The sequence below is a fragment of the Pseudophryne corroboree genome, chromosome 7, assembly GCF_028390025.1.
Source record: "Pseudophryne corroboree isolate aPseCor3 chromosome 7, aPseCor3.hap2, whole genome shotgun sequence".
In the NCBI taxonomy this organism is placed as follows: domain Eukaryota; kingdom Metazoa; phylum Chordata; class Amphibia; order Anura; family Myobatrachidae; genus Pseudophryne; species Pseudophryne corroboree.
The window spans coordinates 213127448-213153973 of NC_086450.1; the positions used below are offsets into that span (position 1 = coordinate 213127448).

Consider the following 26526-nt stretch of genomic DNA (forward strand, 5'->3'; position numbering starts at 1 on the left):
TGACGCAAAGAAAAAAAGAGGCGCAATGAGGTAGCTGTGTGAGTAAGATAAGCGACCCTAGTGGCCGACACAAACACCTGGCCCATCTAGGAGTGGCACTGCAGTGTCACGCAGGATGGCCCTTCCAAAAAACACTCCCCAAACAGCACATGACGCAAAGAAAAAAAGAGGCGCAATGAGGTAGCTGTGTGAGTAAGCTAAGCGACCCTAGTGGCCGACACAAACACCAGGCCCATCTAGGAGTGGCACTGCAGTGTCACGCAGGATGGCCCTTCCAAAAAACACTCCCCAAAGAGCACATGACGCAAAGAAAAAAAGAGGCGCAAAGAGGTAGCTGTGTGAGTAAGATAAGCGACCCTAGTGGCCGACACAAACACCTGGCCCATCTAGGAGTGGCACTGCAGTGTCACGCAGGATGGCCCTTCCAAAAAACACTCCCCAAACAGCACATGACGCAAAGAAAAAAAGAGGCGCAATGAGGTAGCTGTGTGAGTAAGCTAAGCGACCCTAGTGGCCGACACAAACACCTGGCCCATTTAGGAGTGGCACTGCAGTGTCACGCAGGATGGCCCTTCCAAAAAACACTCCCCAAACAGCACATGACGCAAAGAAAAAAAGAGGCGCAATGAGGTAGCTGTGTGAGTAAGATAAGCGACCCTAGTGGCCGACACAAACACCTGGCCCATCTAGGAGTGGCACTGCAGTGTCACGCAGGATGGCCCTTCCAAAAAACACTCCCCAAACAGCACATGACGCAAAGAAAAAAAGAGGCGCAATGAGGTAGCTGTGTGAGTAAGCTAAGCGACCCTAGTGGCCGACACAAACACCTGGCCCATCTAGGAGTGGCACTGCAGTGTCACGCAGGATGGCCCTTCCAAAAAACACTCCCCAAACAGCACATGACGCAAAGAAAAAAAGAGGCGCAATGAGGTAGCTGTGTGAGTAAGCTAAGCGACCCTAGTGGCCGACACAAACACCTGGCCCATCTAGGAGTGGCACTGCAGTGTCACGCAGGATGGCCCTTCCAAAAAACACTCCCCAAACAGCACATGACGCAAAGAAAAAAAGAGGCGCAATGAGGTAGCTGTGTGAGTAAGATAAGCGACCCTAGTGGTCGACACAAACACCTGGCCCATCTAGGAGTGGCACTGCAGTGTGGCCCTTCCAAAAAACACTCCCCAAACAGCACATGACGCAAAGAAAAAAAGAGGCGCAATGAGGTAGCTGTGTGAGTAAGCTAAGCGACCCTAGTGGCCGACACAAACACCTGGCCCATCTAGGAGTGGCACTGCAGTGTCACGCAGGATGGCCCTTCCAAAAAATACTCCCCAAACAGCACATGACGCAAAGAAAAATTAAAGAAAAAAGAGGTGCAAGATGGAATTGTCCTTGGGCCCTCCCACCCACCCTTATGTTGTATAAACAGGACATGCACACTTTAACCAACCCATCATTTCAGTGACAGGGTCTGCCACACGACTGTGACTGAAATGACGGGTTGGTTTGGACCCCCACCAAAAAAGAAGCAATTAATCTCTCCTTGCACAAACTGGCTCTACAGAGGCAAGATGTCCACCTCATCATCATCCTCCGATATATCACCGTGTACATCCCCCTCCTCACAGATTATCAATTCGTCCCCACTGGAATCCACCATCTCAGCTCCCTGTGTACTTTGTGGAGGCAATTGCTGCTGGTCAATGTCTCCACGGAGGAATTGATTATAATTCATTTTAATGAACATCATCTTCTCCACATTTTCTGGAAGTAACCTCGTACGCCGATTGCTGACAAGGTGAGCGGCGGCACTGAACACTCTTTCGGAGTACACACTTGTGGGAGGGCAACTTAGGTAGAATAAAGCCAGTTTGTGCAAGGGCCTCCAAATTGCCTCTTTTTCCTGCCAGTATAAGTACGGACTGTCTGACGTGCCTACTTGGATGCGGTCACTCATATAATCCTCCACCATTCTTTCAATGGGGAGAGAATCATATGCAGTGACAGTAGACGACATGTCCGTAATCGTTGTCAAGTCCTTCAGTCCGGACCAGATGTCAGCATCAGCAGTCGCTCCAGACTGCCCTGCATCACCGCCAGCGGGTGGGCTCGGAATTCTGAGCCTTTTCCTCGCACCCCCAGTTGCGGGAGAATGTGAAGGAGGAGATGTTGACAGGTCGCGTTCCGCTTGACTTGACAATTTTCTCACCAGCAGGTCTTTGAACCCCAGCAGACTTGTGTCTGCCGGAAAGAGAGATCCAAAGTAGGTTTTAAATCTAGGATCGAGCACGGTGGCCAAAATGTAGTGATCTGATTTCAACAGATTGACCACCCGTGAATCCTTGTTAAGCGAATTAAGGGCTCCATCCACAAGTCCCACATGCCTAGCGGAATCGCTCCGTGTTAGCTCCTCCTTCAATGTCTCCAGCTTCTTCTGCAAAAGCCTGATGAGGGGAATGACCTGACTCAGGCTGGCAGTGTCTGAACTGACTTCACGTGTGGCAAGTTCAAAGGGCAGCAGAACCTTGCACAACGTTGAAATCATTCTCCACTGCGCTTGAGACAGGTGCATTCCACCTCCTATATCGTGCTGAATTGTATAGGCTTGAATGGCCTTTTGCTGCTCCTCCAACCTCTGAAGCATATATAGGGTTGAATTCCACCTCGTTACCACTTCTTGCTTCAGATGATGGCAGGGCAGGTTCAGGCGTTTTTGGTGTTGCTCCAGTCTTCTGTACGTGGTGCTTGTACGCCGAAAGTGTCCCGCAATTCTTCTGGCCACCGACAGCATCTCTTGCACGCCCCTGTCCTTTTTTTAAAAATTCTGCACCACCAAATTCAAGGTATGTGCAAAACATGGGACGTGCTGGAATTTGCCCATATTTAATGCACACACAATATTGCTGGCGTTGTCCGATGCCACAAATCCACAGGAGAGTCCAATTGGGGTAAGCCATTCCGCGATGATCTTCCTCAGTTGCCGTAAGAGGTTTTCAGCTGTGTGCGTATTCTGGAAACCGGTGATACAAAGCGTAGCCTGCCTAGGAAAGAGTTGGCGTTTGCGAGATGCTGCTACAGGTGCCGCCGCTGCTGTTCTTGCGGCGGGAGTCCATACATCTACCCAGTGGGCTGTCACAGTCATATAGTCCTGACCCTGCCCTGCTCCACTTGTCCACATGTCCGTGGTTAAGTGGACATTGGGTACAACTGCATTTTTTAGGACACCGGTGAGTCTTTTTCTGACGTCCGTGTACATTCTCGGTATCGCCTGCCTAGAGAAGTGGAACCTAGATGGTATTTGGTAACGGGGGCACACTACCTCAAGAAATTGTCTAGTTCCCTGTGAACTAACGGCGGATACCGGACGCACGTCTAACACCAACATAGTTGTCAAGGCCTCAGTTATCCGCTTTGCAACAGGATGACTGCTGTGATATTTCATCTTCCTCGCAAAGGACTGTTGGACAGTCAATTGCTTGGTGGAAGTAGTAAAAGTGGGCTTACGACTTCCCCTCTGGGATGACCATCGACTCCCAGCAGCAACAACAGCAGCGCCAGCAGCAGTAGGCATTACACGCAAGGATGCATCGGAGGAATCCCAGGCAGGAGAGGACTCGTCAGAATTGCCAGTGACATGGCCTGCAGGACTATTGGCATTCCTGGGGAAGGAGGAAATTGACACTGAGGGAGTTGGTGGGGTGGTTTGCGTGAGCTTGGTTACAAGAGGAAGGGATTTACTGGTCAGTGGACTGCTTCCGCTGTCGCCCAAAGTTTTTGAACTTGTCACTGACTTATTATGAATGCGCTGCAGGTGACGTATAAGGGAGGATGTTCCGAGGTGGTTAACGTCCTTACCCCTACTTATTACAGCTTGACAAAGGCAACACACGGCTTGACAAATGTTGTCCGCATTTCTGTTGAAATACTTCCACACTGAAGAGCTGATTTTTTTGGTATTTTCACCAGGCATGTCATTGGCCATATTCCTCCCACGGACAACAGGTGTCTCCCCGGGTGCCTGACTTAAACAAACCACCTCACCATCAGAATCCTCCTTGTCAATTTCCTCCCCAGCGCCAGCAACACCCATATCCTCCTCATCCTGGTGTACTTCAACACTGACATCTTCAATCTGACTATCAGGAACTGGACTGCGGGTGCTCCTTCCAGCACTTGCAGGGGGCGTGCAAATGGTGGAAGGCGCATGCTCTTCACGTCCAGTGTTGGGAAGGTCAGGCATCGCAACCGACACAATTGGACTCTCCTTGTGGATTTGGGATTTCGAAGAACGCACAGTTCTTTGCGGTGCTTTTGCCAGCTTGAGTCTTTTCATTTTTCTAGCGAGAGGCTGAGTGCTTCCATCCTCATGTGAAGCTGAACCACTAGCCATGAACATAGGCCAGGGCCTCAGCCGTTCCTTGCCACTCCGTGTGGTAAATGGCATATTGGCAAGTTTACGCTTCTCCTCCGACAATTTTATTTTAGATTTTTGAGTCCTTTTTTTACTGATATTTGGTGTTTTGGATTTTACATGCTCTGTACTATGACATTGGGCATCGGCCTTGGCAGACGACGTTGATGGCATTTCATCGTCTCGGCCATGACTAGTGGCAGCAGCTTCAGCACGAGGTGGAAGTCGATCTTGATCTTTCCCTATTTTTGGAACCTCAATATTTTTGTTCTCCATATTTTAATAGGCACAACAAAAAGGCACCTCAGGTAAACAATGGAGATGGATGGATACTAGTATACTTATGGATGGACGAGCGACTGCCGACACAGAGGTTGCTACAGCCGTGGACTACCGTACTGTGTCTGCTGCTAATATAGACTGGATGATAATGAGATAAAATTAAAATATATATATATATATATCACACTAGTACTGCAGCCGGAGTATATATTATGTAATGACGGACCTGCTGGACACTGTCTGTCAGCACTGCAGACTCCTAAAGTAAGCTACTAGTATCAAGAAGATAGAAAAAAAAAATAAACCACGGGTAGGTGGTATACAATTATGGATGGACGAGCGACTGCCGACACAGAGGTAGCTACAGCCGTGGACTACCGTACTGTGTCTGCTGCTAATATAGACTGGATGATAATGAGATAAAATTAAAATATATATTTATATATATATCACACTAGTACTGCAGCCGGACAGGTATATATTATGTAATGACGGACCTGCTGGACACTGTCTGTCAGCACTGCAGACTCCTAAAGTAAGCTACTAGTATCAAGAAGATAGAAAATAAAAATAAACCACGGGTAGGTGGTATACAATTATGGATGGACGAGCGACTGCCGACACAGAGGTAGCTACAGCCGTGGACTACCGTACTGTGTCTGCTGCTAATATAGACTGGATGATAATGAGATAAAATTAAAATATATATATATATATCACACTAGTACTGCAGCCGGACAGGTATATATTATGTAAAGACGGACCTGCTCGACACTGTCTGTCAGACTCAGCACTGCAGACTCCTAAAGTAAGCTACTAGTATCAAGAAGATAGAAAAAAAAAAATAAACCACGGGTAGGTGGTATACAATTATGGATGGACGAGCGACTGCCGACACAGAGGTAGCTACAGCCGTGGACTACCATACTGTGTCTGCTGCTAATATAGACTGGATGATAATGAGATAAAATTAAAATATATATATATATCACACTAGTACTGCAGCCGGACAGGTATATATTATGTAATGACGGACCTGCTGGACACTGTCTGTCAGACTCAGCACTGCAGACTCCTAAAGTAAGCTACTAGTATCAAGAAGATAGAAAAAAAAAAATAAACCACGGGTAGGTGCTATACAATTATGGATGGACGAGCGACTGCCGACACAGAGGTAGCTACAGCCGTGGACTACCGTACTGTGTCTGCTGCTAATATAGACTGGATGATAATGAGATAAAATTAAAATATATATATATATCACACTAGTACTGCAGCCGAACAGATATATATTATGTAATGACGGACCTGCTGGACACTGTCTGTCAGCACTGCAGACTCCTAAAGTAAGCTACTAGTATCAAGAAGATAGAAAAAAAAAATAAACCACGGGTAGGTGGTATACAATTATGGATGGACGAGCGACTGCCGACACAGAGGTAGCTACAGCCGTGGACTACCGTACTGTGTCTGCTGCTAATATAGACTGGATGATAATGAGATAAAATTAAAATATATATATATATATATATATCACACTAGTACTGCAGCCGGACAGGTATATATTATGTAATGACGGACCTGCTGGACACTGTCTGTCAGCACTGCAGACTCCTAAAGTAAGCTACTAGTATCAAGAAGATAGAAAAAAAAATAAACCACGGGTAGGTGGTATACAATTATGGATGGACGAGCGACTGCCGACACAGAGGTAGCTACAGCCGTGGACTACCGTACTGTGTCTGCTGCTAATATAGACTGGATGATAATGAGATAAAATTAAAATATATATATATATCATACTAGTACTGCAGCCGGACAGGTATATATTATGTAATGACGGACCTGCTGGACACTGTCTGTCAGACTCAGCACTGCAGACTCCTAAAGTAAGCTACTAGTATCAAGAAGATAGAAAAAAAAAAAACCACGGGTAGGTGGTATACAATTATGGATGGACGAGCGACTGCCGACACAGAGGTAGCTACAGCCGTGGACTACCATACTGTGTCTGCTGCTAATATAGACTGGATGATAATGAGATAAAATTAATATATATATATATATATATATATCACACTAGTACTGCAGCCGGACAGGTATATATTATGTAATGACGGACCTGCTGGACACTGTCTGTCAGCACTGCAGACTCCTAAAGTAAGCTACTAGTATCAAGAAGATAGAAAAAAAAAAAATAAACCACGGGTAGGTGGTATACAATTATGGATGGACGAGCGACTGCCGACACAGAGGTTGCTACAGCCGTGGACTACCGTACTGTGTCTGCTGCTAATATAGACTGGATGATAATGAGATAAAATTAAAATATATATATATATCACACTAGTACTGCAGCCGGACAGGTATATATTATGTAATGACGGACCTGCTGGACATTGTCTGTCAGCACTGCAGACTCCTAAAGTAAGCTACTAGTATCAAGAAGATAGAAAAAAAAAATAAACCACGGGTAGGTTGTATACAATTATGGATGGACGAGCGACTGCCGACACAGAGGTAGCTACAGCCGTGGACTACCGTACTGTGTCTGCTGCTAATATAGACTGGATGATAATGAGATAAAATTAAAAATAAGATTTTACTTACCGATAAATCTATTTCTCGTAGTCCGTAGTGGATGCTGGGACTCCGTCAGGACCATGGGGAATAGCGGCTCCGCAGGAGACAGGGCACAAAATTTAAAAGTTTGACCACTAGGTGGTGTGTACTGGCTCCTCCCCCTATGACCCTCCTCCAAGCCTCAGTTAGGATACTGTGCCCGGACGAGCGTACACAATAAGGAAGGATTTTGAATCCAGGGTAAGACTCATACCAGCCACACCAATCACACCGTACCACTTGTGATCTGAACCCAGTTAACAGTATGACAAACGTAGGAGCCTCTGAACAGACGGCTCACAACAATAACAACCCGATTTTTTTGTAACAATAACTATGTACAAGTATTGCAGACAATCCGCACTTGGGATGGGCGCCCAGCATCCACTACGGACTACGAGAAATAGATTTATCGGTAAGTAAAATCTTATTTTCTCTGACGTCCTAGTGGATGCTGGGACTCCGTCAGGACCATGGGGATTATACCAAAGCTCCCAAACGGGCGGGAGAGTGCGGATGACTCTGCAGCACCGAATGAGAGAACTCCAGGTCCTCCTTAGCCAGGGTATCAAATTTGTAGAATTTTACAAACGTGTTCTCCCCTGACCACGTAGCTGCTCGGCAGAGTTGTAATGCCGAGACCCCTCGGGCAGCCGCCCAAGATGAGCCCACCTTCCTTGTGGAATGGGCCTTGACAGATTTAGGCTGTGGCAGGCCTGCCACAGAATGTGCAAGTTGAATTGTGCTACAAATCCAACGAGCAATCGTCTGCTTAGAAGCAGGAGCACCCAGCTTGTTGGGTGCATACAGTATAAACAGCGAGTCAGATTTTCTGACTCCAGCCATCCTTGAAATATATATTTTCAATGCTCTGACAACGTCCAGCAACTTGGAATCCTCCAAATCGCTAGTAGCCGCAGGCACCACAATAGGCTGGTTCAGGTGAAACGCTGAAACCACCTTAGGCAGAAAGTGAGGACGCGTCCGCAGTTCTGCCCTGTCCGAATGGAAAATCAGATATGGGCTTTTATACGATAAAGCCGCCAATTCTGACACTCTCCTGGCTGAAGCCAGGGCCAGTAGCATGGTTACTTTCCATGTAAGATATTTCAAATCCACCGATTTGAGTGGCTCAAACCAATGGGATTTGAGAAAATCCAAAACTACATTAAGATCCCACGGTGCCACTGGGGGCACAACCGGGGGCTGTATATGTAGTACTCCTTTTACAAAAGTCTGGACTTCAGGAACTGAAGCCAATTCTTTCTGGAAGAAAATCGACAGGGCCGAAATTTGAACCTTAATGGACCCTAATTTGAGGCCCATAGACAATCCTGTTTGCAGGAAATGTAGGAATCGACCCAGTTGAAATTCCTCCGTCGGGGCCTTCCTGGCCTCACACCACGCAACATATTTTCTCCAAATGCGGTGATAATGTTGTGCAGTCACCTCCTTCCTGGCTTTTACCAGGGTAGGGATGACCTCTTCCGGAATGCCTTTTTCCCTTAGGATTCGGCATTCAACCGCCATGCCGTCAAACGCAGCCGCGGTAAGTCTTGGAATAGACACGGTCCCTGCTGAAGCAGGTCCCGTCTTAGAGGTAGAGGCCACGGATCTTCCGTGAGCATCTCCTGAAGTTCCGGGTACCAAGTTCTTCTTGGCCAATCCGGAGCCACGAGTATCGTTCTTACTCCCCTTTGCCGTATAATTCTCAGTACTTTTGGTATGAGAGGCAGAGGAGGAAACACATACACTGACTGGTACACCCATGGTGTTACCAGAGCGTCTACAGCTATTGCCTGAGGGTCTCTTGACCTGGCGCAATACCTGTCCAGTTTTTTGTTGAGGCGGGACGCCATCATGTCCACCATTGGTCTTTCCCAATGGACCACAATCATGTGGAAGACTTCTGGATGAAGTCCCCACTCTCCCGGGTGCAGATCGTGTCTGCTGAGGAAGTCTGCTTCCCAGTTGTCCACTCCCGGGATGAACACAGCTGACAGTGCTAACACATGATTTTCTGCCCAGCGGAGAATCCTTGCAGCTTCTGCCATTGCCCTCCTGCTTCTTGTGCCGCCCTGTCTGTTTACGTGGGCGACTGCCGTGATGTTGTCCGACTGAATCAACACCGGCTGACCCTGAAGCAGAGGTTTTGCCAGGCTTAGAGCATTGTAGATTGCTCTTAGCTCCAGTATATTTATGTGAAGAGACGTCTCCAGGCTTGACCACACGCCCTGGAAGTTTCTTCCCTGTGTGACCGCTCCCCAGCCTCTCAGGCTGGCATCCGTGGTCACTAGGACCCAGTTCTGTATGCCGAATCTGCGGCCCTCTAACAGATGAGCACTCTGCAACCACCATAGCAGAGACACTCTTGTCCTTGTGGACAATTTTATCCGCTGATGCATCTGCAGTAGAGATGAGCGGGTTCGGTTTCTCTGAATCCGAACCCGCCAGAACTTCATGTTTTTTTTCACGGGTCCGAGCGACTCGGATCTTCCCGCCTTGCTCGGTTAACCCGAGCGCGCCCGAACGTCATCATGACGCTGTCGGATTCTCGCGAGGCTCGGATTCTATCGCGAGACTCGGATTCTATATAAGGAGCCGCGCGTCGCCGCCATTTTCACACGTGCATTGAGATTGATAGGGAGAGGACGTGGCTGGCGTCCTCTCCGTTTAGAATAGATTAGAGAGACACTTGATTTACTAATTTTGGGGAGCATTAGGAGTACTCAGTACAGTGCAGAGTTTTGCTGATAGTGACCAGTGACCACCAGTTTTATTTATAATCCGTTCTCTGCCTGAAAAAAGCGATACACAGCACACAGTGACTCAGTCACATACCATATCTGTGTGCACTGCTCAGGCTCAGGCCAGTGTGCTGCATCATCTATTATCTATATATAATATTATATATATCTGTCTGACTGCTCAGCTCACACAGCTTATAATTGTGGGGGAGACTGGGGAGCACTACTGCAGTGCCAGTTATAGGTTATAGCAGGAGCCAGGAGTACATAATATATTATATAGTGAGTGACCACCAGACACACAGTGCAGTTTATTTAATATATCCGTTCTCTGCCTGAAAAAAGCGATACACACAGTGACTCAGTCAGTCACATACCATATCTGTGTGCACTGCTCAGGCTCAGGCCAGTGTGCTGCATCATCTATATATATTATATATCTGTCTGACTGCTCAGCTCACACAGCTTATAATTGTGGGGGAGACTGGGGAGCACTACTGCAGTGCCAGTTATAGGTTATAGCAGGAGCCAGGAGTACAGAATATTATATTAAAATTAAACAGTGCACACTTTTGCTGCAGGAGTGCCACTGCCAGTGTGACTAGTGACCAGTGACCTGACCACCAGTATATATAATATTAGTAGTATACTATCTCTTTATCAACCAGTCTATATTAGCAGCAGACACAGTACAGTGCGGTAGTTCACGGCTGTGGCTACCTCTGTGTCGGCACTCGGCAGCCCGTCCATAATTGTATATACCACCTAACCGTGGTTTTTTTTTCTTTCTTTATACATACATACTAGTTACGAGTATACTATCTCTTTATCAACCAGTCTATATATTAGCAGCAGACACAGTACAGTGCGGTAGTTCACGGCTGTGGCTACCTCTGTGTCGGCACTCGGCAGCCCGTCCATAATTGTATATACCACCTAACCGTGGTTTTTTTTTCTTTCTTTATACATACATACTAGTTACGAGTATACTATCTCTTTATCAACCAGTCTATATATTAGCAGCAGACACAGTACAGTGCGGTAGTTCACGGCTGTGGCTACCTCTGTGTCGGCACTCGGCAGCCCGTCCATAATTGTATATACCACCTAACCGTGGTTTTTTTTTCTTTCTTTATACATACATACTAGTTACGAGTATACTATCTCTTTATCAACCAGTCTATATTAGCAGCAGACACAGTACAGTGCGGTAGTTCACGGCTGTGGCTACCTCTGTGTCGGCACTCGGCAGCCCGTCCATAATTGTATATACCACCTAACCGTGGTTTTTTTTTCTTTCTTTATACATACATACTAGTTACGAGTATACTATCTCTTTATCAACCAGTCTATATATTAGCAGCAGACACAGTACAGTGCGGTAGTTCACGGCTGTGGCTACCTCTGTGTCGGCACTCGGCAGCCCGTCCATAATTGTATATACCACCTAACCGTGGTTTTTTTTTCTTTCTTTATACATACATACTAGTTACGAGTATACTATCTCTTTATCAACCAGTCTATATATTAGCAGCAGACACAGTACAGTGCGGTAGTTCACGGCTGTGGCTACCTCTGTGTCGGCACTCGGCAGCCCGTCCATAATTGTATATACCACCTACCCGTGGTTTTTTTTTCTTTCTTTATACATACATACTAGTTACGAGTATACTATCTCTTTATCAACCAGTCTATATATTAGCAGCAGACACAGTACAGTGCGGTAGTTCACGGCTGTGGCTACCTCTGTGTCGGCACTCGGCAGCCCGTCCATAATTGTATATACCACCTAACCGTGGTTTTTTTTTCTTTCTTTATACATACATACTAGTTACGAGTATACTATCTCTTTATCAACCAGTCTATATTAGCAGCAGACACAGTACAGTGCGGTAGTTCACGGCTGTGGCTACCTCTGTGTCGGCACTCGGCAGCCCGTCCATAATTGTATACTAGTATCCAATCCATCCATCTCCATTGTTTACCTGAGGTGCCTTTTAGTTGTGCCTATTAAAATATGGAGAACAAAAATGTTGAGGTTCCAAAATTAGGGAAAGATCAAGATCCACTTCCACCTCGTGCTGAAGCTGCTGCCACTAGTCATGGCCGAGACGATGAAATGCCAGCAACGTCGTCTGCCAAGGCCGATGCCCAATGTCATAGTACAGAGCATGTCAAATCCAAAACACCAAATATCAGTAAAAAAAGGACTCCAAAACCTAAAATAAAATTGTCGGAGGAGAAGCGTAAACTTGCCAATATGCCATTTACCACACGGAGTGGCAAGGAACGGCTGAGGCCCTGGCCTATGTTCATGGCTAGTGGTTCAGCTTCACATGAGGATGGAAGCACTCAGCCTCTCGCTAGAAAAATGAAAAGACTCAAGCTGGCAAAAGCAGCACAGCAAAGAACTGTGCATTCTTCGAAATCCCAAATCCACAAGGAGAGTCCAATTGTGTCGGTTGCGATGCCTGACCTTCCCAACACTGGACGTGAAGAGCATGCGCCTTCCACCATTTGCACGCCCCCTGCAAGTGCTGGAAGGAGCACCCGCAGTCCAGTTCCTGATAGTCAGATTGAAGATGTCAGTGTTGAAGTACACCAGGATGAGGAGGATATGGGTGTTGCTGGCGCTGGGGAGGAAATTGACCAGGAGGATTCTGATGGTGAGGTGGTTTGTTTAAGTCAGGCACCCGGGGAGACACCTGTTGTCCGTGGGAGGAATATGGCCGTTGACATGCCAGGTGAAAATACCAAAAAAATCAGCTCTTCGGTGTGGAGGTATTTCACCAGAAATGCGGACAACAGGTGTCAAGCCGTGTGTTCCCTTTGTCAAGCTGTAATAAGTAGGGGTAAGGACGTTAACCACCTCGGAACATCCTCCCTTATACGTCACCTGCAGCGCATTCATAATAAGTCAGTGACAAGTTCAAAAACTTTGTGTGACAGCGGAAGCAGTCCACTGACCAGTAAATCCCTTCCTCTTGTAACCAAGCTCACGCAAACCACCCCACCAACTCCCTCAGTGTCAATTTCCTCCTTCCCCAGGAATGCCAATAGTCCTGCAGGCCATGTCACTGGCAATTCTGACGAGTCCTCTCCTGCCTGGGATTCCTCCGATGCATCCTTGCGTGTAACGCCTACTGCTGCTGGCGCTGCTGTTGTTGCCGCTGGGAGTCGATGGTCATCCCAGAGGGGAAGTCGTAAGCCCACTTGTACTACTTCCAGTAAGCAATTGACTGTTCAACAGTCCTTTGCGAGGAAGATGAAATATCACAGCAGTCATCCTACTGCAAAGCGGATAACTGAGTCCTTGACAACTATGTTGGTGTTAGACGTGCGTCCGGTATCCGCCGTTAGTTCACAGGGAACTAGACAATTTATTGAGGCAGTGTGCCCCCGTTACCAAATACCATCTAGGTTCCACTTCTCTAGGCAGGCGATACCGAGAATGTACACGGACGTCAGAAAAAGACTCACCAGTGTCCTAAAAAATGCAGTTGTACCCAATGTCCACTTAACCACGGACATGTGGACAAGTGGAGCAGGGCAGGGTCAGGACTATATGACTGTGACAGCCCACTGGGTAGATGTATGGACTCCCGCCGCAAGAACAGCAGCGGCGGCACCAGTAGCAGCATCTCGCAAACGCCAACTCTTTCCTAGGCAGGCTACGCTTTGTATCACCGCTTTCCAGAATACGCACACAGCTGAAAACCTCTTACGGCAACTGAGGAAGATCATCGCGGAATGGCTTACCCCAATTGGACTCTCCTGTGGATTTGTGGCATCGGACAACGCCAGCAATATTGTGTGTGCATTAAATATGGGCAAATTCCAGCACGTCCCATGTTTTGCACATACCTTGAATTTGGTGGTGCAGAATTTTTTAAAAAACGACAGGGGCGTGCAAGAGATGCTGTCGGTGGCCAGAAAAATTGCGGGACACTTTCGGCGTACAGGCACCACGTACAGAAGACTGGAGCACCACCAAAAACTACTGAACCTGCCCTGCCATCATCTGAAGCAAGAAGTGGTAACGAGGTGGAATTCAACCCTCTATATGCTTCAGAGGTTGGAGGAGCAGCAAAAGGCCATTCAAGCCTATACAATTGAGCACGATATAGTAGGTGGAATGCACCTGTCTCAAGTGCAGTGGAGAATGATTTCAACGTTGTGCAAGGTTCTGATGCCCTTTGAACTTGCCACACGTGAAGTCAGTTCAGACACTGCCAGCCTGAGTCAGGTCATTCCCCTCATCAGGCTTTTGCAGAAGAAGCTGGAGGCATTGAAGAAGGAGCTAAAAGGGAGCGATTCCGCTAGGCATGTGGGACTTGTGGATGCAGCCCTTAATTCGCTTAACAAGGATTCACGGGTGGTCAATCTGTTGAAATCAGAGCACTACATTTTGGCCACCGTGCTCGATCCTAGATTTAAAGCCTACCTTGGATCTCTCTTTCCGGCAGACACAGGTCTGCTGGGGTTGAAAGACCTGCTGGTGACAAAATTGTCAAGTCAAGCGGAACGCGACCTGTCAACATCTCCTCCTTCACATTCTCCTGCAACTGGGGGTGCGAGGAAAAGGCTCAGAATTCCGAGCCCACCCGCTGGCGGTGATGCAGGGCAGTCTGGAGCGACTGCTGATGCTGACATCTGGTCCGGACTGAAGGACCTGACAACGATTACGGACATGTCGTCTACTGTCACTGCATATGATTCTCTCAACATTGATAGAATGGTGGAGGATTATATGAGTGACCGCATCCAAGTAGGCACGTCACACAGTCCGTACTTATACTGGCAGGAAAAAGAGGCAATTTGGAGGCCCTTGCACAAACTGGCTTTATTCTACCTAAGTTGCCCTCCCACAAGTGTGTACTCCGAAAGAGTGTTTAGTGCCGCCGCTCACCTTGTCAGCAATCGGCGTACGAGGTTACATCCAGAAAATGTGGAGAAGATGATGTTCATTAAAATGAATTATAATCAATTCCTCCGCGGAGACATTGACCAGCAGCAATTGCCTCCACAAAGTACACAGGGAGCTGAGATGGTGGATTCCAGTGGGGACGAATTGATAATCTGTGAGGAGGGGGATGTACACGGTGATATATCGGAGGGTGAAGATGAGGTGGACATCTTGCCTCTGTAGAGCCAGTTTGTGCAAGGAGAGATTAATTGCTTCTTTTTTGGGGGGGGTCCAAACCAACCCGTCATATCAGTCACAGTCGTGTGGCAGACCCTGTCACTGAAATGATGGGTTGGTTAAAGTGTGCATGTCCTGTTTTGTTTATACAACATAAGGGTGGGTGGGAGGGCCCAAGGACAATTCCATCTTGCACCTCTTTTTTCTTTTCTTTTTCTTTGCATCATGTGCTGATTGGGGAGGGTTTTTTGGAAGGGACATCCTGCGTGACACTGCAGTGCCACTCCTAGATGGGCCCGGTGTTTGTGTCGGCCACTAGGGTCGCTAATCTTACTCACACAGTCAGCTACCTCATTGCGCCTCTTTTTTTCTTTGCGTCATGTGCTGTTTGGGGAGGGTTTTTTGGAAGGGACATCCTGCGTGACACTGCAGTGCCACTCCTAGATGGGCCCGGTGTTTGTGTCGGCCACTAGGGTCGCTAATCTTACTCACACAGCTACCTCATTGCGCCTCTTTTTTTCTTTGCGTCATGTGCTGTTTGGGGAGGGTTTTTTGGAAGGGACATCCTGCGTGACACTGCAGTGCCACTCCTAGATGGGCCCGGTGTTTGTGTCGGCCACTAGGGTCGCTAATCTTACTCACACAGCTACCTCATTGCGCCTCTTTTTTTCTTTGCGTCATGTGCTGTTTGGGGAGGGTTTTTTGGAAGGGCCATCCTGCGTGACACTGCAGTGCCACTCCTAGATGGGCCCGGTGTTTGTGTCGGCCACTAGGGTCGCTAATCTTACTCACACAGCTACCTCATTGCGCCTCTTTTTTTCTTTGCGTCATGTGCTGTTTGGGGAGGGTTTTTTGGAAGGGACATCCTGCGTGACACTGCAGTGCCACTCCTAGATGGGCCCGGTGTTTGTGTCGGCCACTAGGGTCGCTTATCTTACTCACACAGCGACCTCGGTGCAAATTTTAGGACTAAAAATAATATTGTGAGGTGTGAGGTATTCAGAATAGACTGAAAATGAGTGTAAATTATGGTTTTTGAGGTTAATAATACTTTGGGATCAAAATGACCCCCAAATTCTATGATTTAAGCTGTTTTTTAGTGTTTTTTGAAAAAAAACACCCGAATCCAAAACACACCCGAATCCGACAAAAAAAATTCGGTGAGGTTTTGCCAAAACGCGTTCGAACCCAAAACACGGCCGCGGAACCGAACCCAAAACCAAAACACAAAACCCGAAAAATTTCAGGCGCTCATCTCTAATCTGCAGATGCGATCCGGACCATTTGTCCAGCAGATCCCACTGAAAAGTTCGTGCATGGAATCTGCCGAATGGAATCGCTTCGTAAGAAGCTACCATTTTTCCCAGGACTCTTGTGCATTGATGCACAGATACTTTTCCTGGTTTTAGGAGGTTCCTGACTAGATCGGATAACTCCCTGGCTTTCTCCTCCGGAAGAAATACCGTTTTCTGAACAGTGTCCAGAATCATCCCTAGGAACAACAGACGTGTCGTCGGGATCAGTTGGGATTTTGGAAAATTCAGAATCCACCCGTGTTGTTGGAGCACTACTTGGGTTAGTGCTACTCCGACCTCCAGCTGTTCTCTGGATCTTGCCCTTATCAGGAGATCGTCCAAGTAAGGGATAATTAAGACGCCTTCTCTTCGAAGAAGGATCATCATTTCGGCCATTACCTTGGTAAAGACCCGGGGTGCCGTGGACAATCCAAACGGCAGCGTCTGAAACTGATAATGACAGTTTTGGACCACGAACCTGAGGTACCCTTGGTGTGAAGGACAAATTGGAACATGAAGGTAAGCATGCTTGATGTCCAAGGACACCATAAAATCCCCTTCTTCCAGATTCGCTATCACTGCTCTGAGTGACTCCATCTTGAACTTGAATTTTTGTATGTACAGGTTCAGAGATTTTAGATTTAGAATCGGTCTTACCGAGCCGTCCGGCTTCGGTATCACAAATAGCGTGGAGTAATACCCCTGTCCCTGTTGTAGGAGGGGTACCTTGACTATCACCTGCTGAGAATACAGCTTGTGAATGGCCTCCAATACCGTCGCACTGTCGGAGGGAGACGTTGGCAAAGCAGACTTTAGGAAACGGCGAGGAGGGGACTTCTCGAATTCCAACCTGTAACCCTGAGACACTACCTGCAGGATCCAGGGGTCCACCTGCGAGTGAGCCCACTGTGCGCTGAAATGTTTGAGGCGACCCCCCACCGCCCCTGAGTCTGCTTGTAAGGTCCCAGCGTCATGCTGACGCCTTTGTATCGTTTGGAATCCGCATCACCTGACAACTGGCGCGTCCATAAACTTCTTCTGGCAGATATGGACATCGCACTTACTCTTGATGCCAGAGTGCAAATATCTCTCTGTGCATCTCGCATATAAAGAAATGCATCCTTTAACTGCTCTATAGTTAGTAAAATACTGTCCCTATCCAGGGTATCAATATTTTCAGACAGTGACTCCGACCAAGCCACGCCAGCACTGCACATCCAGGCTGAGGCGATTGCTGGTCTCAGTATAACACCCGTATGTGTGTATATACTTTTTAATGTATTCTCCAGCCTCCTATCAGCTGGATCCTTGAGGGCGGCCGTATCAGGAGACGGTAACGCCACTTGCTTTGATAAGCGTGTGAGCGCCTTATCCACCCTAGGAGGTGTTTCCCAGCGCGCCCTAACCTCTGGCGGGAAAGGGTATAATGCCAATAACTTCTTTGAAATTAGCAGTTTTCTATCTGGGGTAACCCACGCTTCATCACACACTTCATTCAGTTCCTCTGATTCAGGAAAAACTATCGGTAGTTTTTTCACACCCCACATAATACCCCTTTTTGTGGTACTTGCAGTATCAGAGATATGCAAAGCCTCCTTCATTGCCGTGATCATATAACGTGTGGCCCTACTGGAAAATACGTTTGTTTCTTCACCGTCGACACTGGATTCAGTGTCAGTGTCTGGGTCTGTGTCGACCGACTGAGGTAAAGGGCGTTTTACAGCCCCTGACGGTGTCTGAGACGCCTGGACAGGTACTAACTGGTTTGCCGGCTGTCTCATGTCGTCAACCGACTTTTGTAGCGTGCTGACACTATCCCGTAATTCCATAAACAAAGCCATCCATTCTGGTGTAGACTCCCTAGGGGGTGACATCACCATTACAGGCAATTGCTCCGCCTCCACGCCAACATCGTCCTCATACATGTCGACACACACGTACCGACACACAGCAGACACACAGGGAATGCTCTGATAGAAGACAGGACCCCACTAGCCCTTTGGGGAGACAGAGGGAGAGTTTGCCAGCACACACCCAAGCGCTATAAATATATATAGGGACAACCTTAATAAGTGTGTTCCCTTTATAGCAGCTCAATATTATAAATATCGCCAATAAGTGCCCCCCCTCTCTGTTTTTACCCTGTTTCTGTAGTGCAGTGCAGGGGAGAGTCCTGGGAGCCTTCCTCGCAGCGGAGCTGGGCAGGAAAATGGCGCTGTGTGCTGAGGAGAATAGGCCCCGCCCCCTTTTCGGCGGGCTTCTTCTCCCGTTTTTTTTGGAACCTGGCAGGGGTTAAATACATCCATATAGCCCCAGGGGCTATATGTGATATATTTTAGCCAGAATAGGTATATTACATTGCTGCCCAGGGCGCCCCCCCCAGCGCCCTGCACCCTCAGTGACCGCTGGTGTGAAGTGTGCGGAGAGCAATGGCGCACAGCTGCAGTGCTGTGCGCTACCTCATGAAGACTGAGACGTCTTCTGCCGCCGGTTTCTGGACCTCTTCTCTATTCGGCATCTGCAAGGGATTCGGCGGCGCGGCTCCGGTGACCCATCCAGGCTGTACCTGTGATCGTCCCTCTGGAGCTAGTGTCCAGTAGCCTAAGAAGCAAATCCATCCTGCACGCAGGTGAGTTCACTTCTTCTCCCCTAAGTCCCTCGTTGCAGTGAGCCTGTTGCCTGCAGGACTCACTGAAAATAAAAAACCTAACAAACTTTTTCTAAGCAGCTCTTTAGGAGAGCCACCTAGATTGCACCCTGCTCGGACGGGCACAAAAACCTAACTGAGGCTTGGAGGAGGGTCATAGGGGGAGGAGCCAGTACACACCACCTAGTGGTCAAACTTTTAAATTTTGTGCCCTGTCTCCTGCGGAGCCGCTATTCCCCATGGTCCTGACGGAGTCCCAGCATCCACTAGGACGTCAGAGAAATATATATATATATCACACTAGTACTGCAGCCGGACAGGTATATATTATGTAATGACGGACCTGCTGGACACTGTCTGCAGAATGCGTTTATAAAAACACCACACGACGAGTGTTTAACTTTTTCAGGCAGACAATCACAATATACTGGTGGTCAGCAGACAATCACAATACTGGTGGTCAGTGGTCACTGGTCAGTCACACTGGCAGTGGCACTCTGGCAGCAAAAGTATGCACTGTACTTAAAATATGTACTCCTGCTATAACTGCTCCCCAGTCTCCCCCACAATTAAGCTGTGTGAGCAGTGAGCACTCAGCAGTCAGATAATGATATACAGTATATGATGCAGCACACTGGGCTGAGCACAGATATGGTATGTGTGACTGTGTCACACTGTGTATCGTTTTTTTTCAGGCAGAGAACGGATTCATTAAACTGGTGGCACTGGTCACTGCCACTGGTCACACTATCAGCAGCAAGTAGTACTCCTCCTCAGTGCCGTAACTAGACTTTTTAGCGCTGTGTGCAAGTAACCGCAACGGCGCCCCCCCCCCCCTTGTCATGTTTTTAAATGAATGCTACCTCTCCCCCCTCCCCATCCCTTCTTATAATTCACACACCACTAGTTACGCCACTGCCAGAGCGGCAACAAGACATTTTGGTGCCCTCTGCCAGAAAGAGAATTGCCCCCCCTCCGTTAGCCACATTACACAGCACGGTAGCGTCCGGCCGTTACATTACACAGCACGGTAGCGTCCACCAGTTACATTACACAGCACGGTAGCGTCCACCAGTTACATTACACAGCACGGTAGCGTCCACCAGTTACATTACACAGCACGGTAGCGTCCACCAGTTACATTACACAGCACGGTAGCATTCACCAGTTACATTACACAGCACGGTAGCGTCCACCAGTTACATTACACAGCACAGTAGCGTCCACCAGTTACATTACACAGCACAGTAGCGTCCACCAGTTACATTACACAGCACGGTAGCGTCCGCCAGTTACATTACACAGCACCGTAGCGTCCACCAGTTACATTACACAGCACGGTAGCGTCCACCAGTTACATTACACAGCACGGTAGCGTCCGCCAGTTACATTACACAGCACGGTAGCGTCCGCCAGTTACATTACACAGCACGGTAGCGTCCGCCAGTTACATTACACAACACAGTAGCGTCCACCAGTTACATTACACAGCACGGTAGCGTCCGCCAGTTACATTACACAGCACCGTAGCGTCCACCAGTTACATTACACAGCACGGTAGCGTCCACCAGTTACATTACACAGCACGGTAGCGTCCACCAGTTACATTACACAGCACGGTAGCGTCCGCCAGTTACATTACACAGCACGGTAGCGTCCACCAGTTACATTACACAGCACGGTAGCGTCCGCCAGTTACATTACACCGCACGGTAGCGTCCGCCAGTTACATTACACCGCACGGTAGCGTCCACCAGTTACATTACACAGCACGGTAGTGTCCACCAGTTACATTACACAGCACGGTAGCGTCCACCAGTTACATTACACAGCACCGTAGCGTCCACCAGTTACATTACACAGCACGGTAGTGTCCACCAGTTACATTACACCGCACGGTAGCGTCCACCAGTTACATTACACAGCACGGTAGCGTCCACCAGTTACATTACACAGCACAGTAGCGTCCACCAGTTACATTACACAGCACGGTAGCGTCCGCCAGTTACATTACACAGCACCGTAGCGTCCACCAGTTACATTACACAGCACGGTAGCGTCCACCAGTTACATTACACAGCACGGTAGCGTCCACCAGTTACATTACACAGCACGGTAGCGTCCGCCAGTTACATTACACAGCACGGTAGCGTCCACCAGTTACATTACACAGCACGGTAGCGTCCGCCAGTTACATTACACCGCATGGTAGCGTCCGCCAGTTACATTACACCGCACGGTAGCGTCCACCAGTTACATTTCACAGCACGGTAGTGTCCACCAGTTACATTACACAGCACGGTAGCGTCCACCAGTTACATTACACAGCACGGTAGCGTCCACCAGTTACATTACACAGCACGGTAGCGTCCACCAGTTACATTACACAGCACGGTAGCGTCCACCAGTTACATTACACAGCACGGTAGTGTCCACCAGTTACATTACACAGCACGGTAGTGTCCACCAGTTACATTACACAGCATGGTAGCGTCTGCAGTCACATTACACCGCACATTAGCGTCCATTAGTTACATTACACCGCACGGCAGCGTTCATTAGTCACATTACACCAGACAGTAATACTCCAAATATATATATATAGTTTTATACCATAGCAGAAAAATATTTACACACAATCTTATGTATTCAATTTACAGGGGACATTACATAAATGTATATGCAGTTATGGGGTTTGTTTTTTTACAAAATCTCTGCACTAGTAGTTTATCTTTTTTTCTTTATTTTAGATAAACTACACAGTACAATAAGTCACTGAGAGAAAGTCCAGAATTTTCAAACACAAGAAAAGTATTTCTTAATATTGTTATACTGGAATAAGTAGTAACTAGCAGCACATACCTACAATATAAGGAGCACTTGCACGAGGGGTGGGAGGGAATGGAGGGAATGGAGGGAGAGACTTCACTTGCTGTGATAAGCAGCAGCTGCAGCCGTTGTCTCCCCTGTACCCGGAAGTCAGTGTACAGCAGGAGTGCAGGAGAGCAGGAGGAGGGGGGGCGGAGCAGAGCCCAGCAGCACACGGAGGAGAGACTCACAGAGATTGCCAAGCGCTGCCTGCTGTGCCTGTGTGATCTATATTAGCAGCGCTGCCTCCGGCGGGGAAGGAGCCGGGCGCAGCGCTACTAATATACTGTACACTACAGCGGGCAGCGCAGCAGCTGGTGGTAGCTAATCAGTGTGGATGCTGATGGTGCGCCCACAGCGCGATTGCGCTGTGTGCAATGCCCCCTCAGCACACACCTAGTTACGGCACTGCTCCTCCTATATTATGCTCCCCAAAATTTGTGTCTCTCTCTCTCTAGTACTATTAGTCACTCTAAACGGAGAGGACGCCAGCCACGTCCTCTCCCTATCAATCTCAATGCACGTGTGAAAATGGCGGCGACGCGCGGCTCCTTATATAGAATCCGAGTCTCGCGATAGAATCCGAGCCTCGCGAGAATCCGACAGCAGGATGATGACGTTCGGGCGCGCTCGGGTTAACCGAGCAAGGCGGGAGGATCCGAGCCTGCTCGGCCCCGTGTAAAAAAAGCTGAAGTTCGGCGGGTTCGGATTCAGAGAAACCGAACCCGCTCATCTCTACTCTTCACTGGGCCTAATGAGAGGAATTGCCCAGCCCTGCTCACTCTTCACTAGAGATGAGCGGGTTCGGTTTCTCTGAATCCGAACCCGCCCGAACTTCATGGTTTTTTTCATGGGTCCGAGCAGACTCGGATCCTCCCGCCTTGCTCGGTTAACCCGAGCGCGCCCGAACGTCATCATGACGCTGTCGGATTCTCGCGAGACTCGGATTCTATATAAGGAGCCGCGCGTCGCCGCCATTTTCACACGTGCATTGAGATTGATAGGGAGAGGACGTGGCTGGCGTCCTCTCCATTTAGATTATAAGAGAGAGAGATTTACTGGAGCTTAGGACTAGGAGGAGTACTGTAGAAGTGTAGAGAGTGCAGAGAGTTTACTAGTGAGTGACCACCAGACAGTGCAGTTTATTTAATATATCCGTTCTCTGCCTGAAAAAAGCGATACACACAGTGACTCAGTCACATACCATATCTGTGTGCACTGCTCAGGCTCAGCCCAGTGTGCTGCATCATCTATATATATTATATATCTGTCTGACTGCTCAGCTCACACAGCTTATAATTGTGGGGGAGACTGGGGAGCACTGCAGTGCCAGTTATAGGTTATAGCAGGAGCCAGGAGTACATAATATTATATAGTGAGTGACCACCAGACAGTGCAGTTTATTTAATATATCCGTTCTCTGCCTGAAAAAAGCGATACACACAGTGACTCAGTCACATACCATATCTGTGTGCACTGCTCAGGCTCAGCCCAGTGTGCTGCATCATCTATATATATTATATATCTGTCTGACTGCTCAGCTCACACAGCTTATAATTGTGGGGGAGACTGGGGAGCACTGCAGTGCCAGTTATAGGTTATAGCAGGAGCCAGGAGTACATAATATTATATTAAAATTAGAGATGAGCGGGTTCGGTTTCTCTGAATCCGAACCCGCCAGAACTTCATGTTTTTTTTCACGGGTCCGAGCGACTCGGATCTTCCCGCCTTGCTCGGTTAACCCGAGCGCGCCCGAACGTCATCATGACGCTGTCGGATTCTCGCGAGGCTCGGATTCTATCGCGAGACTCGGATTCTATATAAGGAGCCGCGCGTCGCCGCCATTTTCACACGTGCATTGAGATTGATAGGGAGAGGACGTGGCTGGCGTCCTCTCCGTTTAGAATTAGAATAGATTAGAGAGACACTTGATTTACTAATTTTGGGGAGCATTAGGAGTACTCAGTAGTGTACAGTGCAGAGTTTTGCTGATAGTGACCAGTGACCACCACTTTTATTTATAATCCGTTCTCTGCCTGAAAAAAGCGATACACAGCACACAGTGACTCAGTCACATACCATATCTGTGTGCACTGCTCAGGCTCAGGCCAGTGTGCTGCATCATCTATATATATTATATATCTGTCTGACTGCTCAGCTCACACAGCTTATAATTGTGGGGGAGACTGGGGAGCACTACTGCAGTGCCAGTTATAGGTTATAGCAGGAGCCAGGAGTACATAATATTATATTAAAATTAAACAGTGCACACTTTTGCTGCAAGAGTGCCACTGCCAGTGTGACTAGTGACCAGTGACCTGACCACCAGTATATAATATTAGTAGTATACTATCTCTTTATCAACCAGTCTATATTAGCAGCAGACACAGTACAGTGCGGTAGTTCACGGCTGTGGCTACCTCTGTGTCGGCACTCGGCAGCCCGTCCATAATTGTATATACCAGTGACCTAACCGTGGTTTTTTTTTCTTTCTTTATACATACATACTAGTTACGAGTATACTATCTCTTTATCAACCAGTCTATATATTAGCAGCAGACACAGTACAGTGCGGTAGTTCACGGCTGTGGCTACCTCTGTGTCGGCACTCGGCAGCCCGTCCATAATTGTATACTAGTATCCAATCCATCCATCTCCATTGTTTACCTGAGGTGCCTTTTAGTTGTGCCTATTAAAATATGGAGAACAAAAATGCCACTCCTAGATGGGCCCGGTGTTTGTGTCGGCCACTAGGGTCGCTAATCTTACTCACACAGCTACCTCATTGCGCCTCTTTTTTTCTTTGCGTCATGTGCTGTTTGGGGAGGGTTTTTTGGAAGGGACATCCTGCGTGACACTGCAGTGCCACTCCTAGATGGGCCCGGTGTTTGTGTCGGCCACTAGGGTCGCTTATCTTACTCACACAGCGACCTCGGTGCAAATTTTAGGACTAAAAATAATATTGTGAGGTGTGAGGTATTCAGAATAGACTGAAAATGAGTGTAAATTATGGTTTTTGAGGTTAATAATACTTTGGGATCAAAATGACCCCCAAATTCTATGATTTAAGCTGTTTTTTAGTGTTTTTTGAAAAAAACACCCGAATCCAAAACACACCCGAATCCGACAAAAAAAATTCGGTGAGGTTTTGCCAAAACGCGGTCGAACCCAAAACACGGCCGCGGAACCGAACCCAAAACCAAAACACAAAACCCGAAAAATTTCAGGCGCTCATCTCTAATTAAAATTAAACAGTGCACACTTTTGCTGCAGGAGTGCCACTGCCAGTGTGACTGACCAGTGACCTGACCACACTGACCACCAGTATAGTTAGTAGTATACTTATATTGTGATTGCCTGAAAAAGTTAAACACTCGTCGTGTGACTTCACTTGTGTGTTGTTGTTTTTTTTATTCTATAAAAATAAAACTCATTCTGCTGACAGACAGTGTCCAGCAGGTCCGTCATTATATAATATATAATATATACCTGTCCGGCTGCAGTAGTGATATATATATATTTTTTATATCATTTATCATCCAGTCGCAGCAGACACAGTACGGTAGTTCACGGCTGTGGCTACCTCTGTGTCTGCACTCGGCAGGCAGTCCGTCCATAATTGTATACCACCTAACCGTGGTTTTTTTTTCTTCTTTATACATACATACTACTACGACATCTCTTTATCAACCAGTCTATATTAGCAGCAGACACAGTACAGTACGGTAGTTCACGGCTGTGGCTACCTCTGTGTCTGCACTCGGCAGGCAGTCCGTCCATAATTGTATACCACCTAACCGTGGTTTTTTTTTCTTTCTTCTTTATACATACATAGTTACATAGACATCTCTTTATCAACCAGTCTATATTAGCAGCAGACACAGTACAGTACGGTAGTTCACGGCTGTGGCTACCTCTGTGTCTGCACTCGGCAGGCAGTCCGTCCATAATTGTATACCACCTAACCGTGGTTTTTTTTTCTTTCTTCTTTATACATACATAGTTACATAGACATCTCTTTATTAACATGTCTATATTAGCAGCAGACACAGTACAGTACGGTAGTTCACGGCTGTGGCTACCTCTGTGTCTGCACTCGGCAGGCAGTCCGTCCATAATTGTATACCACCTAACCGTGGTTTTTTTTTCTTTCTTCTTTATACATACATAGTTACATAGACATCTCTTTATCAACCAGTCTATATTAGCAGCAGACACAGTACAGTACGGTAGTTCACGGCTGTGGCAACCTCTGTGTCTGCACTCGGCAGGCAGTCCATAATTGTATACTAGTATCCATCTCCATTGTTTACCTGAGGTGCCTTTTAGTTGTGCCTATTAAAATATGGAGAACAAAAATGTTGAGGTTCCAAAATTAGGGAAAGATCAAGATCCACTTCCACCTCGTGCTGAAGCTGCTGCCACTAGTCATGGCCGAGACGATGAAATGCCAGCAACGTCGTCTGCCAAGGCCGATGCCCAATGTCATAGTACAGAGCATGTCAAATCCAAAA

The 26526-nt window shown here is 47.6% G+C and overlaps 1 long non-coding RNA gene across 1 annotated transcript in view; it reads right to left on the reverse strand.

The window, feature by feature from the left end:
* The window catches only part of LOC134943534 (uncharacterized), a 161718-nt gene extending 139493 nt beyond the window's left edge, over positions 1-22225 (reverse strand). The window contains exon 1 of the long non-coding RNA XR_010181596.1: positions 22007-22225. This is a non-coding gene — a long non-coding RNA (uncharacterized LOC134943534). The remainder of the gene's footprint in view (positions 1-22006) is intronic.
* Positions 22226-26526: the final 4301 nt, after the last annotated feature.